Consider the following 19,780-nt stretch of genomic DNA (forward strand, 5'->3'; position numbering starts at 1 on the left):
GATTTATTTTTGTTGAATATTGTATAGTTTATGAAGTTTTGAAGTGACATGAACCGTAATTCAGACATACGTTCTGTTTGACATAGATAATTTGAAGTCAATTTATCATAAACCATTTTTTTTTTTTTTTAATAGAAAGGTATCTCAATAAGCCAGTGCCTCCATATTTTTCAAAAAAAATTTGACCTAATTTACTAATTTTCTTGAGGTGTCAAAGTCGGTTGATGTTCAATCAGTAATGAACCTATAATGAGTTAAACTCATATTTGAAAGTCTTAATGATTAAATTATGTAATAAAATTATAGTCATTGGAAAGCTTGCTCCAAGAAGCACATTTTGACATTTTTTTATTTTAGAGTAGGAGATCATTCTCCTACAATTATGGCAGTCAAAAGAGAAAAAAAAGAAAAAAAGAAAAAAAGGTTAAAATTTTTATGATTTTGAATGTTCGTGCGAACATGGTGTTCGCGCGAACATGTTTACCATGTTTGCGTGAACCTATGTTTGCACGAACATGCAAATCATCTTTGCGTGAACATATATATCACATATGTTTGCACGAACATACAAAATATGTTCGTGCGAACATGATTAAAAAAAAAAGTTCGCGTGAACACAATAAGTGTGTTCGCATGAACATATGGTAAACTCAATTTTGAAATTTTGAATTTTTTTTCATTTTTGTTCGTCCCACTGAAGTGGAACCCATTATTGTGGGTTCACCCATGGATGTAAGGTAGTTTGGTCTATAGTTACTACAAGGCTCTCAAAGGTGTTGTATGTACATCTGTATGCCTATTTGAAATTTGGTACAATTCTCAATTTCATTAAATCCAGCTAGAAATATGGTATAAGAGATCAAATATTGCATATTTTAATATGCAAAATTCATTTACATTTATAATTTACTTCAATCATCTCATTCTTGATTTTAGCTTCAGCAATTAAAAACTTTAAAGTTTTATGATGAAAGCTACAAAAAATAAAGGAAAGAAATAGTTAAAGGGAGTGGAGTCATAAAGAAGAGCTATAGTAGTAACTGACTGTCTATTCTCTTGGGGGGTTAGAAGATTTTATTCAATTCTTGCTTTGAATTTCCTATCTTCATTAAGCTATGAAATTTAAAGTTTACAATAGACTGGTTAAATTGCTTCATGGCTAGAAAGTAATGTCACAAAATTGTTTCGATTCTTGATTTCATCATTATCATTATACAAATGGCCCAATATTTGATAAAACTTAAGTAAATTGATTTGGTCTCTAACTGGTATAGCTTGACTACCTGTGTATCCAATTTAGAGTTTGTTTTGATAAAACTTAAGTAAATTGACAGATTCACTCATCATCTTAGAATTTTTTTTGCTAATAGCCTACTACTTGTACAGGAGAGTTTGGTGCTATTAATACCACCATGATGCTATTGTATGCAAAGTATTATATTGTTTTCTAAAGGACACACATGTTGTCCATTATACAATAATGGATAGATTTCTCATGTTGTGATGTTTTTCATTGTAGATTGTGATAAGGACTCAAATAGAGATGCTAAAAGGCATCAATTCATTATTAAGTGTATGGAGTATTTGATTACACAATTTTCAATTTAGCTTGAATATGAATAATTGATTGTTTTGAATTTCAAGTATGGACTACCCTTTTTCAAAATGTCAAAAAATATCATACATCATATGCTACTACTAGCATAGACATTGCACCTCATTGTTGGAAGTGCTAGTGTATGAAATTTTATGACTATCCATCTTAGTAAACGGGATTTTGTTGGGTGAAGGTAGATCAATGTGGGAATTAGGCTTAGACCCTATGTGTCTCTCACATGTGAAGATTTTGGCATTTGATCTCCTTTCTTTGCAAAACCCTACTTCATTGGGAGGCCCAAACACTTTCTAGAGAAAGGGTCAGCTCATTAAGAATGTGGAGATGGTAGGTGTGGTTGTTAGCAAGGAAACAAAAGATAAGTTTCTTAAATTTCTAGTAGATGCTAGCACTGCTTGTGTCCCATGCATTCTGTAACTCAATCATCTTACTTCCAAATATTATTTAAGGGTTTAGAAGCCTTAGTTAGAATATTTTTTTGCATTGGCTCTTGAACAATCTGAACATGTGCAATTGGATCGATTGGTGAGGTTGTAGGGTAGGGTTATTGTTTACAACAAGCAATTGCAGGTATGGTACTTTTATGAGGTTTTAAAGATCAATTGGCTATTATGCCTTGTTTTTAACATTAGATATATTGATTAATAACATTGTCAACTTTTAATGATGCCTAAAATAAACTTGCTTGCAAGATCTACTCAAGTTCATTGACAAAATATTTCTTGTTTAGCCTCATTGAAAAATGATTAGCAATAAAAAAAAATCTATGTGAAATTCTATCCCATGCTTTCAATTGGAGGTACAATGAGTAATGTGTTGGAGGCCAATTTTGAGAAAAACATAATGTTAGTAACTTAAAATATATAAATCATTATATGATATTACCTACACTGTGTAGGAACTACCAGTGAATAGCTTTTCAAGAATATGTCGACTAGAAAACCTCACTTTTGAAAGTTTTGTTCAAAACCTAGCTAGTTGAGGATAATTATTCCCATAAAAAATACAAATCTTCCCTTTCTTGTCATCAAAATCTTCAATCTTAAATAATCTCTAGCTTTCATACAATGTTATAGGAAGTAACAAATCATTAACACATTAATGACATAGTAGATAATCAGAAATGAAGTAGAATTGAAAGAGAGAAATTTGAAGCGCTTTGTTGGTATGTCTATAGGAATTCTCAAAAGGAGATGTCTAATTGTCTTAGATGGAAGCATTTAAAACTAAAATGAACACACCCATGTTTTATTTAGTTTAAGATTTCATGAAGCAGGCTATAATAGTAATTTTTTTCCCATGCCCACCTAATATCATTATACAATGGGTTTTCATATAACAATACATATACACTAAAATAGATATGTTTTAGAAGTAAATACTACATTTTCCCTAAAAAAATATCCCAATGCACATTCTTTTAATGCAAAATATGCCAACCTTTTAATTGTGAGAAATGAAGATTTCCACCATTTACGATTTTTTATTTATTGCAAATAACAGTGAAATCTGTTCTGGTCGAGAGAGACCCCAATGCTAAGATTTATCACTAGTGGATTGCATTCGGCTTGTAGTGCAATGCTATGACTTACCTACTTCTTTTCCTCCTAAGAACAATGCTTTATGACCCAAATGGAATGAAGTTGATGTTAAGGTATCTATCTTTGATTGACTGGTAAATGTTGCATTAGAATGTTTTATGGTCATTTTCTATCCATTAGCAACTATTTTGATATATATATTTTTAAAAAAAATCTTTTTTTAAGTCACGAGGGTAATCTAAAGGTGATTTCTATTTTGGCAATTGGTAACTAGTGTTCACTTTATTTTTTAAAGTTAGGCTTGCTCATATATCATAATATTCTTATAGATTATTTTAGTCACCCTTATGATAAACATCCTTAAATACATGAAATTCAAATTTGGTGCCTACTCTACAAAGTAAGATGTCTTTTCTTTAATGAAAAATTACACCTCTACTAACAACTAATTTATTTGTAGTTACATCAATTAAGCAATATGCTTTTGATTTTTCACTGTAGACAACAAAGTTGAAATTATAACTTTTTACATCTAGTTTATCTTTAGTGTTATGTTTAACTAGTGCAAAAGAAATAGACCCAAAAATATAAAAATAATCAATGGTAGGCTTAAGACCTCTCCAAACTCTTTAGGAGTAGTATTTTGCAAACACTCATTAGGACATCAATTGAGAATGTGTATAGTACTTTTTAGTGCTTCTACCTAATAGCAGTATGTTACATTTTGAATATGCATTATACACTTATCCATTTCAACAATTTTCCTACTTATGTGTTTGATCACTCCATTCTATCATGGAGTGCATGGTGTCATATACAACTGATGGATTCCTTGTTCATTTGAAAAGTTGGTGAATACCATTGAGGTGAACTTTCTCCCATTGTCTATCCTCAATGTATTGTTTGCAATCTACTACTTCCCACCTCAGGTCTCACATGCCTTTAATTGCCAAGTCTAAGGAATAATATGACCCGTCGGGATATCACATAGAAACATTTAGGTCTTTGCAAGGAGTATCTTTCCTACACACCACTTTGACACTTCCAATGATTATTGTAGATATGTATCTAGTCACTACATCATTGGTAAGGCTTCGTGTGAACTCAAAGTTATGCTGGATAATTTTGAGATAAAGTGATTGAAGAGTTTATACGCCATCAATAATATTTTTCCTTCTTCTCATGTATCACTCAGTGTTATTATGGCAGCAATATCTTTATAATTTCTAGCAATTGAGAAATATTCTTGTTGTCACATACATTATTTTATTAATCACATTCTTTGATTGTGCATGTTGGCCTCAAGTGGGTCCACATTTCAAAAATAGGGTTGTCTTTTCTTAATGTTTTTGCATTTCCTTTGAAGCTGATGATGATTATTATTTTTAGTTATTGTTTGATCTTGATATTTCCAAATGAGATTATTTTTAGTTTCAAAGTTCAAAATATTAACTTTTGATATTCTATGTTTACCACCTTTGAGGAAATAGGAAGAATACCTAAACATTGTTTGAGATCAAGAATTTGAATTTGTTTTAGAATATCATGAGTATAACCTCAGTATTTGAGTCGTAGGATGATTGTGTTATGGGGAACCTTTGAGAGGCTTAGCCAAAAATTATATTTTTATCATTATTAGCTTTTTCTTTTTTACATTAGACACTCCATAGCCTCTTTTTCATGTTATTTGATTCAACAATATACTATTGTCAATCATTCTCCATCATAGATGTAAAACTCAGAGAGTGCTCAAACAAGTTTTTTTTTGCTCTGAAAGTTTTTTCAGCTAAAAACTTGCCATTAAAACTCACCAAGTTTTTGAGCAAGTCCAAGGGAAAAACTAGGCCACAATAATTTACTAAAGTCCCACAGAGAAAAAGTTCATTTACATTTCATTTTTCTTACTCTTAGTTGCTTCTCTAGAAAAACAAAGCCCTCCCAAACTTCTTCAAGTCCATTTGTAGAAACTTTGCACTAAGGACAATAAAGAAGGTTCTACAACCAAATCAAATTTAGAATTCTACCCCATCAGTGTCAACGTCGACCATCATCTATAGGCACTCGTTCTCCAAGATCTAGAGACCCTGCTTGGAAGGATGCCTATCAAGGACTAGAACTTAGGTCAATTTTTTGCATTGAATGTGAAAAAGTGAAAAATATTGGCATAAGCCACCTCAATTACCATCTTGCACACATCCGCTATCACAATGCCAAGGGTTGTGATGGAACCACTAATGAAAGAAAAAAAGAAACAAAGGCCATACTTGGAGCTGTGAAAGAGAAAAATTTGCAAAGTGAGAGGGCAAAGAAAACCATGGCAGCATGCATAGCTGCTTCTCAAGGTGCTCTACTCAACCTTGAATTAGATGAAGATGCATCTCTTTGTGGCCCATGTATCCAAACACATCTACCACCACCATGGGCACCACTTCTACTTCAGGTAGAGCACCAACATATGCCTTTCCATTATTATTTTGTGCCTAGAAAAAGAACAACTATAGTTAGAGGGGTGTAACATGGAGGTTTGTGAATATACAAACATTGCATGTGTTGATTTTCAATACTCTAATTGCATCTCTTTCAACATGTCAACAAATCCTTATTGGGAAAATTTGATTACTATTTGTCTATGTTTTATGACCACTCCAACATGTAGAGTAAAATACCAAGCAGCCTATTTTCTCTTGAACAAGGAAATCTTAGATTCTAAACAATTTGGCAATGTGTGATCAACTAAGACAATCCCAAGGTTTACAATGTATACTAGTGACTTTGTGTTGGATATAACTCAGTTTATATGATATGATTTTTGCTAGTAATCATGAGAAAGCTTTCAAAAATGCTCTTGAATATAATCAATTATTTTCCCTCAAAGTGGTTGGAGAAAAAATTTCTGACAATTTATAAATCTGATGCCTATGAGGGTTTAAGGGAAGAGTTTGTTAAAGATTTATGGCTTCCATACAATTTTCTCAGAATTTTTTTGTTCACTAATAGGTTGTAGCTCAATCTACTCAAGGATGAGTTTAATCTGCAAAATACCACATTCCCATTACCAATTTGTAGTTTTATATGACTCTAAAACGGAGGAATACTATGAGCATTACAGGGCCACAAAAGGATCATTCTTTGTGTATCATGGCAGCCCTACAGAGAATTGGTACTCTATATTAAGGTTAGTTACTTTGGAGTTTCCTTTTCTAGTTGGAAATGTCATGTGTGATATCTATATTTTGTTTTTGGAAATGTTGTTCTTGACTTTTGAGCTTGGATCACAGTTACATATAAGAAACTTTTCCTTTGCAAAGGGTTGCACTAAGTTCGGTGATTAAAAAGGCCCTAACACAAAACACCAACCTTGATGAAAGCTATTTAAGTCTTAAGAAACCCTAACCAAGGTTTGACATTCATTATTGAATGGCCACAGTACAGTTGTAGCAGACTGTGCATGATTCTACAATAATAGTTACTAGTTTTTTCCTTGTTTGGAAGCAAATAGCAGTGTGGTTATGATCTTGTTGGATGGAATAGTTTCTACATTTTTTGTAATTTTTCTCCATTTTATATGCATTAGATTTGGTTCTTTTAGTTTGTGTGAGTTTTTTATTTGATTCTTTCAAACTTGACTGTGCACTAGTAGTTTTGGGTTGTTTAATGGAAAATGGGTTGTAGTTCTTGTTTCCACTTTGGGAAAACCATGGTTCTCTAGATTCCAAGACTAAAAAACCTAACTTGTAAGACTATGCAAGTAGGGGACTAGCAAAAAAGTGCAGATATTTATTTGACAAAGCCTTAGGTGAGCTAGGCAGTGCCTAGCTAGGAGCAACCAATAGTAAAAGTTCTCTCAAGAGCAAAAGAAGCAATTTCATGACTTTCCCTTTTGAGGGATTCAAAGTGAGTCAAATAGATGTTATGTTGTGAAGGAGGAGTTTTAACAAGCTATGGAAGGTGGTGAAAAAATGGGGGGTGGGAATAGGTTCCTTGTTCCCTTCCAACCAAATTAAGTTTGTTTACAAAAACTAAAACATTTTTTTAGTATTCTATTGGTCATATTTAATTTCATATCATGTTGTCGAGAGTAATCATCTCTATGATGAGATACTCATAGTTTTGATATCTATGAGTATGTCCATTATTATTTAATATTTATATAATAGTAGTTAGAACTCTTCCATTTGCTTATTCAAGTATTTCAAATTTTAATATTTATTGTTTAGTGTTCCACTTTTATGTTCAATGCAATGTTTAGGTCTCTAAATTATAGTAAATTAGTAGTTTACATTTTTATGTCTTATATTGTTATATATCTTTTCATAACTAGAATTTTAAGTGCCACATGTATAGTATAAAGTATATAGTATATACACCCCTTCCCCCCTCCCATTCTTGTCATCCCCAAATTGTGGCCCCTCCATCCTCCTATCCCCTAGGGCGGTGTAACTATGTGTTTTTCTACTGTAATAGGAGATTCCCAACTTTGTTTGTCATTGTTAGGTTACTTGTATGACACTATTTGGAACCTCTTTTGGAGAGAGTTTGTTCTGATGTATGAGTTTATGTATGAGTTTATAGACACTTCCCACAAGTAAACCATGTCTTGTGTTAGACCATATCTAGTTGTGTATTGCTTTTATTTGGTTTCAGTTGCTTTTGATTCTTATAAAGGTTGGCCCATTACATCTCCATGCTTCATGTTTTTGATATTTCCTAGGATTCATATCAGCAAGGGCACCAAATTTTTATTGCCTAACTCTAGAAACTATTGAAGCAAATGGAATTACAAAAAAAATTCAATTATATGTTTATAGTAGTACTTGATAGATACACCATTATCAGTCTTTGACATTCTTATTATTAACTAATATGCAACGATTACAATATTCATTTGTTAGTCTACCAGTTGGCCATGAGTCCTCAACTATGAATCAATGATTCAATACATAGTAGGCCAATGGCAGTTAAGATGACCACTTGTCACTATATACTACATGGCAACCGATGGGAAATTACCAATTACAATGCATAAGAAATGACTAGCCAAATCATTAGGAAATACACTCTTGATTGACAATTATACTTGCTTTTATTAGGAAATTTTGCAAACTACATATTTTTCTAGGGCACTATCATCTTACTTCTCTTGGTTGACAATATTTAGAAAATAGAATATGTTAAGAGGAATAAAATCCTCTAATTGCTTCTTTTTCCCTACTTTTCATCGATAGCTTGAAATGTTGTGATAATTTAAGTTTGTTTATAAGTTTTTAGTGATTGGTCATTTAAACTATAGTTTTAGTAAAATTTCATGGATGAATTTGTCTAGTAAGGTGGTTGCGGATGTGAGAAAGATGGTTTTATAGATTGCTTTGTAAATAGATCTTTTACTTTTTCCTTTGGTTAATATTAATTTATTAATCTTATTTACTCTCATGCATATATGGTGTAGATATTTCTCATGGGGTTGTAAAACTTCATGCAACTAGTGTGGCATGCATGAATTTGAAACCATATAATCTTTTTTTGGATGCAAAAGGACGGGCAGTTGTTTCTAATTTTGGTGTACCAGAAACTCTTAAGAAACCTCAACGTAGAAAGGCTCGTTCATTGCTAGAGGCTAAAACTACAAGGACACATTCATGTGTTGACTATACTATGTTGGATCCTCACTATATAGTCCCTAAAGCATGGGAACCACTAAAAAAATCATCTTTGAGCATGTTTTGGGATGATGAAAGAGAGATTTTTGTAGAGTCTGATGCCTAGAGTTTTGGCTGCACATTGGTTGAAATGTGCACTGGAGCAATTCTGCAAGTCGTTGCATTAATTTTTTAGCCATTGGTTGTCTTAGGTCTTAATTTTGAACTACTTTTCATATTGACCATAGTGGCCTTGAGTTTGGAGAATTTTGCTACACGACTAATTGGGTTCTTTTTGCAGGTGGGCAAGATTAAGTTCAGAAGAGATCTACAGGGTTGTTGTCAAGGCACGGAGGCAACTACCACAATATGCCAGTGTAGTTGATGTGGGCATCCCAAGAGAGTTGTGGAAGATGATTGGTGAATTTCTATAGTTCAAACCTTCAAAAAGGCCTACTTTCAATGCTATGTTATCTATTTTTCTAGGTCATTTGTAGGAGATCCCCCTACTCCTGCAAGCCTAGAGAAGTAAGATAAGTTTTCATTTTAACTTTGTAGAAAACTACTTTGGATTTAATTGTTATATTTTTCCTTTGGTAATGGTTTCATAATGAAATTATTTTGTATGCTTAAGGTGTTTGTTTCTTGAACATGGTATTAAGTTCCACTTATTGCTATTTGCCTCTTCTACTTTAAGGGTAATGATGATGCTAAAAAACACAAACAATCAAATGCAAAATGAACTTGCATTACAAATGGATTGTGGAAATTTGATATTATTTCCTTATTTCCTTATTTACATTACTTGTATTGCATACCTTATTTCCTTTATTATTAATGTGTTTTTAGTTGTTCTCTTAGTTTTGTATGAAATAGAAATTATCATCTTCATCTTCAATTGGCTTTGAGGATGAAGCTTGTTTGAGGTAAGTCAACTGTATGCTAAGCTTGACACATCTTTTTGTTCCAATAAGTTATTGTTTCCTACTTGGGTTCTATCTAAATTTTGCTAAATCTTTAGGCTCTCATGCATATGTATAGAGGACATTGTGAACAAGGATGGTTTGGATAAGTACTATTTCTTATTCATAATGGACGATTGAAACGTTTATGAAAGTGGAATGATTCTTTTCTCTTTGGTTTGGAGCATGGTAAATGACTAACGTCATTCAATTCACATTGTAGGGCATATGGTAGTGGAAAGGAAGATAGTCCTTTGTGTGATGTCCCTAGATTTGAAAATTCACGCATGAAGCTTTTACGATATGTCATTATTTTTAGTTGATTATAGTTTTTCAAATTATATAATAAATGATGCTTTTTTAATAATGAATTGATTTACATCTTTTGAATAACTTTATTATAGGGTTATGATATTCTTATGACTACCATGCTAAATGACGTTGTTATTATGGACAGTGCATTGCTTTTGATTGCAAGTAATGAGAGCTATCCTTAGCCCCAAACTTCAGAGCACCTTGTTACTATATAAATAATGTGTCTTCAACATATTATTATTCTACAAAACAAAATTGACCTGATCCAAGAGATTGTAGAAAATAGCCAACACAAGGCAATTCAGAAATTTATTTAGGTAAGTTGAAATTCATTCTGTGCATTTTAAATATATTTAATCTCAATGCTAAATGCATTGATGATTGTTACTAATTCTCATATCGGCATTTGATTTTGCTTGTGACTCTAAGGTTTTGTAAATGTTTTGGTTCTATTAGGGAACCATTTTTTTTTTGTAGCACATAGATGCATTTCTATAGTTCAAGAGATTGGCCAACTATCATGGATGTTATTTGGTTCTCAGCCTATGGAGGAACCCATTTCACATTCTTGATAGCATCCAAAACAACTTGCCTGAATCCCTCAACAAAAGCAAACCACTGTTCTATTGCTCTAAATATTATAGGCTTTTTTGTCCTCCAATCATAAGGATATTTATGTTTGTACGCTTCTTCCATGATAAGACATAAGTGTTCATCTAAGCTCTTGACAATTGCCACATTTTCATCACCCAAGACATCCAAACTAGAAAAATCCCCACTTTCTTCAGTAAACTTGCCATTATCATCTACAAGAGATGATACTAGAAGCTTATATTTCATGCTAGTCAAAAAATCTTCTTGGCCATGGCCTGGGGTAGTATGAACTAGCCTTGTTCTAGATTTTGTAATTATGTATTCTCCACCCACAACAATAGGGCATTCCCTATTTTCTAAGGGATGGATATAACTGCAATTTTCAAGATCTAAACCACAAAATGTTCCCAACACATCAAGCTCAAGTACCCCCCACTTCAATTGTAGAGTACTAACTAAATCTGTTGCAGTAACAATATGTTGGCTTCTTTCAAAAATAGGCTTTTTAACACCTTCTGTAGTAGTATCTACATATGATTTTGTTCTTACCTAGACCATTGAATAAAGAAGTTGACCATTGACTACAATCGCAACATTTGTAGGAATTGTCCATGGTGTTGTAGTCAAGATAGCCAAATTAAACTGGGTAGAAGTCCTTTGAGAAAATTAGGAGCTACGTCTACTATGTTAACCACTTTGAAAATAACATAAGCACTTCTTGATATGTGTCCCTGTAGATACTCCAACTTAGCCTCAACCAAAGCCATGCTAGATGAGGGACTCCAATTTTCCCAAATACTTCAATCTATCTAGCTTCATATATACTCTAGAGAAAGTGTCAAATAGGGGGGCTAGGCACATGGTGCACCTTATACCCTTCAAGAAGCTTATATCTATTGATAAAATCTTTCAGTATCTTGTTCAACTCATGCCCAATATGAAAATTTCCATTGGCATAAGGGGGGCCATCATGAAGAGTAAAAATATCCCCCTTGTTCTTTTTTACAACCCTATTTAATATCTATTTCTCATCCCACAGCTTCTATATTTCTAGTTGATGTGCTGTTGAATTGGCTTTGAGGGTGAAGCTTGTCTAAGATAAGTCAACTGTATGCTTGTACTCATTTTCATCTTTAGTTTTTCCTTGAGATGCTTTATGTGTTGCTACCATGACAAAAACCTTCTCTCCAAATGAAAGAGTTGAGCAAGACCTATCATAAAGTAAAACAAGATATGAGTATTATTTTTTTGTAGCAAATAGATGCATTGCCAAATTGCTTGAAACTAGGGATGAATGTAGAGCTATGTTTAAGAAAACCCGGCACAGAAGAAAGTGCAAGGCTAGAAGAAGGAGCCAACAACCTATTTCCTCCTAGGACTATACATGTAACAGTTAAAGAGGATTCAATGCTACCCCTAATTGGATATTGAAGAATTTCCCAATTCATAGCCCTTAAATAAACAATTTTGACCAAGTTGAGATTAGAAACCTTATTCAACATTCTTTCACTTATTTTTCCACTTAGGCTTCTACATCAGCACACAAAATGGGATAGGAGCTCACAAAAAAGATGAAGATTATTAGTCTATGATGCAAGTTAATCAGTTTGGAGGAGGAGTTCTTAATCCATTTTTTGTGTATCCTACAATCATGGCTTGCAAAGAGAGCACATTTATTTGAGGTATTCTATAAAATAGTTCACATGCCTTACCTATGATTTGACATTTTGCATGTATCCTACACTCTCTCATCCTGATGATAGATTACAAAGAGTGATCTAAAATGATGATGCTAAAAATCACACACAATCAAATCCAAAATGAACTTGCATTACAAATGGATTGTGGAAATCTGATATTGTTAATTTTGCATACATGTCTACTAGGACAATCACAACTTAAACATATATATAATATCATCAAAACTATTATATAAATGTTTAATTTTTCATTGTCCTGGTAGACGTGCATGCAAAATTAACAATATCAGATTTCCACAATCCATTTGTAATGCAAGTTTGTTTTGGATTTGATTATGTGTATTTTTTAGCATCATCATTTTAGATCACTCTCTGTAATCCATCATTAGGATGAGAGAGTGTAGGATGCATGCAAAATTTCAAATCACAGGCAAGGCATGTGAACTATTTTATAGAATCCCTCAAAAAAAAATCGACCAAGCATATTCAAAATTTTGACCAATGCTTCAAAGTTTTTGAAATTTTTTGAGCAAACATTGGTCAAAATTTTGACCAATGCTTGGAAGTTTTCTACCAAGCATTGGTCAAAATTTTGACCAATGCCTGGTAGTTTTCGACCACGCATTGGTAAAAATTTTGACCAATGCTGGTAGAAATTGCACTATGGCTCTAGAAAGTTTTCAACCAACAAATTGGTCAAAATTTTGACCAACTAGTAAGTTGGTTGAAATTTCAACGAGAAAAAATTCAACCAATTGGTTGGTCCAAATTTTGACTAACCTTGGTCCAAATTTTGACCAATATTGGTCAAAAAATGAGGTCAAATGTACTAGTGAAAGTTCAAGATGAGAAGGCAATGGATGAGGAAGTCGAAAAGAAAAATATCTATAATACTTGAGAGAGGATCAATGAAGTTCATTGATTGACCCATAATCAGTTTGACAAGGTTAATTATTTACTAAACGCAAATCATGAGATTGCAAGAAAGGAGCTAGAATTTGTAAATCTAAAATTTCATAATGATAGATTGGAATGAGTTAAGAACTAAAAAGGAATTCATTGAGAAGCTGAACAAACCTAAAGAGTTCATGAGATTACTTAATAAATAGATAAATACACCAAGAAGACCTCATGACACTTCTCGATTAGGCTATTTGAGTTCCTATACAGTGCTAAGCAAGGAGAATCATCCAAGCAAGGAGAAAAAAGGAATTTTAATGGAAAAAAAAAAGAACAAGAAGCCTACTTTCTATCATTGAGGCCATATAGAAGATGTTTGTAGTAGAAAAATTGGTAAGTCAAACCCTAAACCTAAATTCAATAGAAATTGTTGTAATTGCAACAAGCATGGATACCAAGAACATGAGTATAGATCAAAGGTTAGTAAATGATCTAGATTTGAAGGTAATTAGCATGCATGTCAAAAGTATGCTCATAAAGCACAAGATTACAAATCTAATACTAAACCTAATTGGATAGCTAAGAATCAAGTGAATGTACCAAGACAAGGCAATACTATAGGTTGGGATTACAACACTTGGGTCATTTGTCAATTTTGTGGAAAGAATAGACATATTGTAGAAAACTATGTAAAGGTACATTTCAAAGGAAAGAACTAGAAATTTTTTGGTCATGTATTTTTTCATTGTCAAAAGGTTGGTCATCTAAGAAAAGAATGTAGGAACCGAGCATCGATACATAATAATGAAGAGATCAATGCAAAGGAAAAAGTCAATGCAAAGAAAGTGAGAACCCGGATGAATGGAAAATAATGGAGGAAATAGTCCAAATGGTAAAGTTGTGATCACTAAATTCAATGGATTATGTGATTCTCCTACCTCAAACTAAATGATAAGGTATGTATGGAACCATGTTTCAAACTAATAAATCATACATTAGTTACTAACAATATATGTATGTAAGTCCATATCAACATCATAGAAGATGTAAAAGGACAAGTTTAAGGTTTGAAAAGAAAAATGATCTTTGGTACCAAGTTAAAATTCTGGTAAAGATCAAGTTCCATTATTGAAGTTTGGTTCATATGAACCGAGCTGTGGTATTGACTAAGTAAAGTTGAAAGAAGTTTTTTTTCTGTGTTTTACTCAGTTGGGTGAGATAGTTTTTATGCACCTAATACATGTATGAAGCATTTATGGAGACCTAATTTGACCATTTGAACCTATTTTGTGGATTTTGAAGCTCATTTTACTCACAAGTTTTCAAGAATTTATAGAGAAAAGTATTCAAGCGATTGTAGAGTTAAATGTCTGTGAAGTTCTTGAAGATCTATTGTATTCCATTGTCATCCTAAGTAAGTTGTGCATAGTTGCATTTGAACTAAGTTATGAAATTGTTTGTATTTTAAACCCCAATATGAATATATGGCTTCAACCACATCTCCAAGCAAGAAGAAGAATGTGTTGAAGGGTAGAAATGCTTAGATTTTTCATAACGAAGCATGCTCTCCACAAAAATTCAAGGCATATCCCAATATTGGATTAAATTAAGATTCTTTAGGAGCATTTCCAACTATTCCACCAAGGATAATCATGGTTCATGATGTCATATCATGTTATATGTGTAAGATAAGAGAAATTGGTGATTTTGATTTGAGGAGCACGTATGACAAACTATGTGATAAAGACAAGTTAAAAGATGAACATAAGGTAGTGGTCAAGAAAGAGTTAACTATTGCCCTAGGTTCCCTAAAGGTTGTCAAAGAAGAATGGATCAAGATTGTGTTGAGCTGCATTCATGACATGAAACTTTGGTCAGAGAATGAACTAGTAAAGATCATGAAATCAATCATTTATCGTGTCACTAGATATCCTATTCTCGACAAGGTAAAGACTATGATTTTTCAAAGGAGAGATGTAATTGAGAAAAACACTAAGGAAAAATGGAACAACAAAGTCATGTCAATCACTACCATTGAAGATCCAGAGATTGAGTTTTTTGTTTAGAGTCGTAGCACACAAGTTCTACCAGTTGAGTTGACTTAATAGTGTATCATGTGTTATTGTAGACATGGATTATAAAATTGTTAAGAAAATCCATAGCTATGATCTAATTGAGCTACAACTTATTTAGTTAGTAGAGAACCTAGGAGCAATAAGAAAAGCAAAGAAATCCTCAATTCAGTTTGGTTCACTCATTGTTTGTATATTATTTTATGTACAAAATTTGTTTGCCACAATAGGAGATGTGGTATGAGATAAAAAGAAACCAATCATCAAGAAAATAAATGAGTTTATTAGTTGGATAGGTGACAATTTTGAAACAATTATGGATGAATATTTTGAAAACTTTAATCAAAAGATGAAGAATGGGTTCTAAATGCCTAAGTCATCATTGATCAATATTATGATGACATGTGTTTCTTAGTGATACTAACTATACATATGTTCAAGATGTTATTCCTTGAGTTTCATGGTTAAGACCTCTTCATTTTAAGGTTAACGTTGATGAAGTAGTAGTAGCCATTAGTGCATTATTGCCCAAGGAGACTAATAAGAATGTTGAACCTTTTGGTACATATGAGATAGCCAAAATTAAGATGTCATTGCAAACTAAGGTTCCTAAGATGGATAGGAAAAGAAAGAAGATGATATAAAGTTTGGAAGGTGCAATTTGTGAGTCACCACTATAGATTGCGAAAGGAAAAGGAAAAGACCTTAGTAGTGAAGATGAAGAATAAGGTGATAATGGTGTAGAACAAGAAGGAAAAGGTAAGGAATTTGTTTTTTCTGAGCCCAAGGAAACCAAAGGAAAATGGATTATTTTAGTTGAACCCATAGTGAAGAAGGAACTAAAGAAAGAGGCTACTAAGCCAACATTCATAGCATTAAGGGTTACTAGATAGAGATCCAAGGTAGCTAGTCCTATAGCTTTTGAACCATTAAAGAAAGGAGTTATGAAAATAACCAAGCATAAACTAGCAAAAAGTATATCAAAGAGAAAGGAAACATCTAGAGAATTAGAGCTAAGAATATAAAGGAGGAAACCAAGAAGTCTTGTAGTGAAGGATGAAGAAGAAGAAGAAGTGGAAAGGGTCAAGTTTGATGACCTTAGCAAAACTATAGGTTTCTCAAATTTTTATTTTATTAAATATGAAAAATTGAATAGAGAAGAAAAGTAAAAAGTGGAAGAGGCAATAATAGATATGTTGATAAATGAAGTATATGCCTATAGAGCTATGAAAGCTAATTCTAGAGGAATTATATAATGAGTTAGACAATAAGTGGAAGCATGTTCTAACCAGTAAAATGAAGATAAGGGAAACCACATTGGCTAAAATAATGTCTAAATTCAATAAATGAGATATCATTTTTTCTTGACTGAGTACAAAAATAATTTTTTAGCAAAGAGGAGAGTTTACCTAGGATTGAAAAACAAAGCTAGAGAATGTTGTGGAAGCTAGCAAAGTTATGTGGAAAAAGATATATGGCTTAATTCTGAATGAGAAAGATGGAAAGGAAGAGGAAGAGAGAGAGGTTGGTCAAGTTGAGCTTGACACCATAGAAGATGTTTTGGTGAGTGCACCAAGATGGTGTACAAAAGGGGGTATAAGTGGACTTTTTTTCCTAAAATTATGTAAACCAAAACTTGGATGAGAAGTTTGAGGGTCATCCACTCAAAATGAAAAGATGTATAAAACATATAAATTGTGGTACTCTAAATCTACTTTTTAAACTACTATATTTTTTGAAAAATGGATAAGATTAGGAAGGTCCAACTCTGCGCACATGAAAAACTATTCCTAATTTTAAAGAAAAAAATATAACATAGTTATTTTCGTGTGCAACACAAAAGAAATAGTTATATTCACTATTTTGCGCATCCCTTTGGTAGGATGATGGTTAAGAGTCATATCTATTTTTTGTATATATTTTGTAATTTTCTTATGAGTATTTTATTTTTTTATGAATTATTGAACTAATTACATCCTCAAACTTTGGTACTTATTCATGTGTTGAGCATAACTAACACCAAAACAATAAAAAATGGAAACTTTTTAAAAAAAATTTGTACACAATCAAGTGTAGAATAGTAACAATAGTTTATTTTGAATTTTTTGAATTATATCATAATTAGTTATTAAAGAAATGGTAGAAAATTGGTAAAAGTAATTAAAGTTTACCATGTTAGTGTTGACCGAAAATATAATTTAATATTGTTAGAAAGCTAAGAAGATGTGCAAGATTATGGTGGCAATTTTAGAGATACCCACTTCACCATTAGCAAACTTGATGAAGACAAAGATGAGAATTCATCTTAGAAGATGAAAAAATGTCTAGAGGAAATATTTGAAGAGGAAGTGTATATTGAGAAACCTAAAGATTTTGGTGCCAAATATGGAAAGGATCTAGTATGTAGATTACATAAATCCCTATACAAATTAAAACAAGCACCGAGATCATAGTAAGAGAGACTGCACACATATCTAATCAGAATATGATTTATCAGAATAGGTGACAATGTAATCTATATCTCACGACTGAAAGTAGAGACAAGATTCTAATTGCTGAAATAGCTGACATAATATTTGGAGGTGATGACATACAAAGTAAGTCATTTGTAGAGGAAATGAGGAATGAATTTGAAATGTCCATGATTGGAGAGAGAAAAAATTTCATTGGACTCTAAGTACAATATATGAACAAGGGTATTTATATTACAAAATCAAAATACATAAAATAAATATTGAGGACATATGGCATGGAAGAATCCAAGCCTATGAACACACTGATGGTTATCAATTGTAAACTATCAAAAGAATATGAGTTCTAAGACGTGAAGGAAGCCACGTATAGATTAATAACTATGAAACTCCAATATGTTGTTCACACTAGACAAGATATAGCTCAAGCTATAGGAATTATGGAAAGATGTTTGTCACAACATAAGGAGTCATAATTAATAGTTTTTAAAAGGATATTTTGGTATCTTAATGGTACATTAGAGTTTGGCTTATGGTATGAAAAGAAAGGAAATTTTAATTTGAAAGTATTTACTAATGTAGATTGGGAAGGCAACAATGGCAATAAAAATAGTACAAGTGGGAGGGCATTTTATCTTAAAGAAAGATTAGTTGCATGGATCAACAAGAAGCAAAATTATATATCACAATCAATAGAAGAAGTAGAGTATGTGGTAACTAAAATCAATTGTTAGCAGATTGTATGGATGAAAAAAATTCTCTAGGGTATCCAAGAACTAGTTGAAGGACCTATTGTTATGCACTATGATAATACTAGTGTCATTAACATAACAAAAAATCTAGTAATGCATTCTAAAACAAAACATATAGCCATCAAGTATCATTTTCTAAGATAGTAGGTATAGAACAAAGAAGTTGGATTGGAATGCATTCCAACTAAGGAACTAGTTACTGATATCTTTACCAAGCCACTATCGAGAGAGGGTTTTGAGAACTTGAGGAGTAGATTGGGGGTTCTACCCCTAGCGGGAGTTAACTAGGAGGATGCAGTATGCATCAATTCATGTTGAAATCAAAAGATGATTTTTATACAGACTGATGTAGTGTGAAGCTTCTCTAGAGCAGAGTAGTCAAGAAAAGAAAGAGCATAGAGCTAACAAGAACAAAAGTAGATTTATCAAAGGTATCACGCCTTTGACATTGTTGTCAAAGGGGGGAAAATAAAAAGATTAGATGAAAGGAAGGGAGAAAAGAAAAATATTAGATGAAATGAAGTTTAGTAAAGAGTCGTAGATGGATCATATTGAATAGGAAGATCAGCACACCTTTACATTGCTAACTAGTTTTCCATCAATGCCAAAGCAGGAGATTGTTGGCACAACTGATTCACAAGTTGTTGATAAACTCAAGGATAGCTAGAGTAATGAATTATCTTATTCATCATTATACTATTTTTTATTAATGTCAAATAATTGACATATCATTTCATGTTGTTACTATATCATAAGGAGTTTATTAGTTAAAGGAACTAAGAAGGATTAAAAAAGCACTTTATCAGGTAACAGATGGGATGGTAAGTGGAAATAGTTTTTGGTGATGAATTATCAGTTAAGTTGAAATAAGAAGTTTCTAGGTTAAGTATTTTGAGATTGTTTAGTAACTTTCTACATTAATGGAAGAGATATCTTTGAGAATCGTAAAGTTTAGGTTTCAGGTAAATGCAAAGATAAAAAGGTTTTGAAGATGGAGGAAAGGGAAAGAGAGTGGATAGCAGCTAAATGAGTTATTAAAGTTGTTGGGGCAGAGAAAGAAGGAAAGAAGAAGAAGTTAATGTCTAAATCCCTTGAAAAGGGTGGCTCTAATCAGTCTATTATAAAGCCTCTAACAAGGTGGCATTATTAGATTAGAGTGTTAAAATCATTTAACAAGCTTACTTGTAGTAGAGTAAATATCCTAATATATCTAAAGGGAAAT

The 19,780-nt window shown here is 32.4% G+C and overlaps 1 pseudogene; it reads left to right on the forward strand.

Annotated features, from left to right (window-relative positions):
• Positions 1–1,786: 1,786 nt before the first annotated feature.
• On the forward strand, positions 1,787–3,242 carry LOC149528472 (CST complex subunit STN1-like; annotated as a pseudogene).
• Positions 3,243–19,780: the final 16,538 nt, after the last annotated feature.

This window comes from Cupressus sempervirens, chromosome 11 (assembly GCF_028749045.1).
Source record: "Cupressus sempervirens isolate cs-2001-9-10 chromosome 11, ASM2874904v1, whole genome shotgun sequence".
NCBI classification, from domain to species: domain Eukaryota; kingdom Viridiplantae; phylum Streptophyta; class Pinopsida; order Cupressales; family Cupressaceae; genus Cupressus; species Cupressus sempervirens.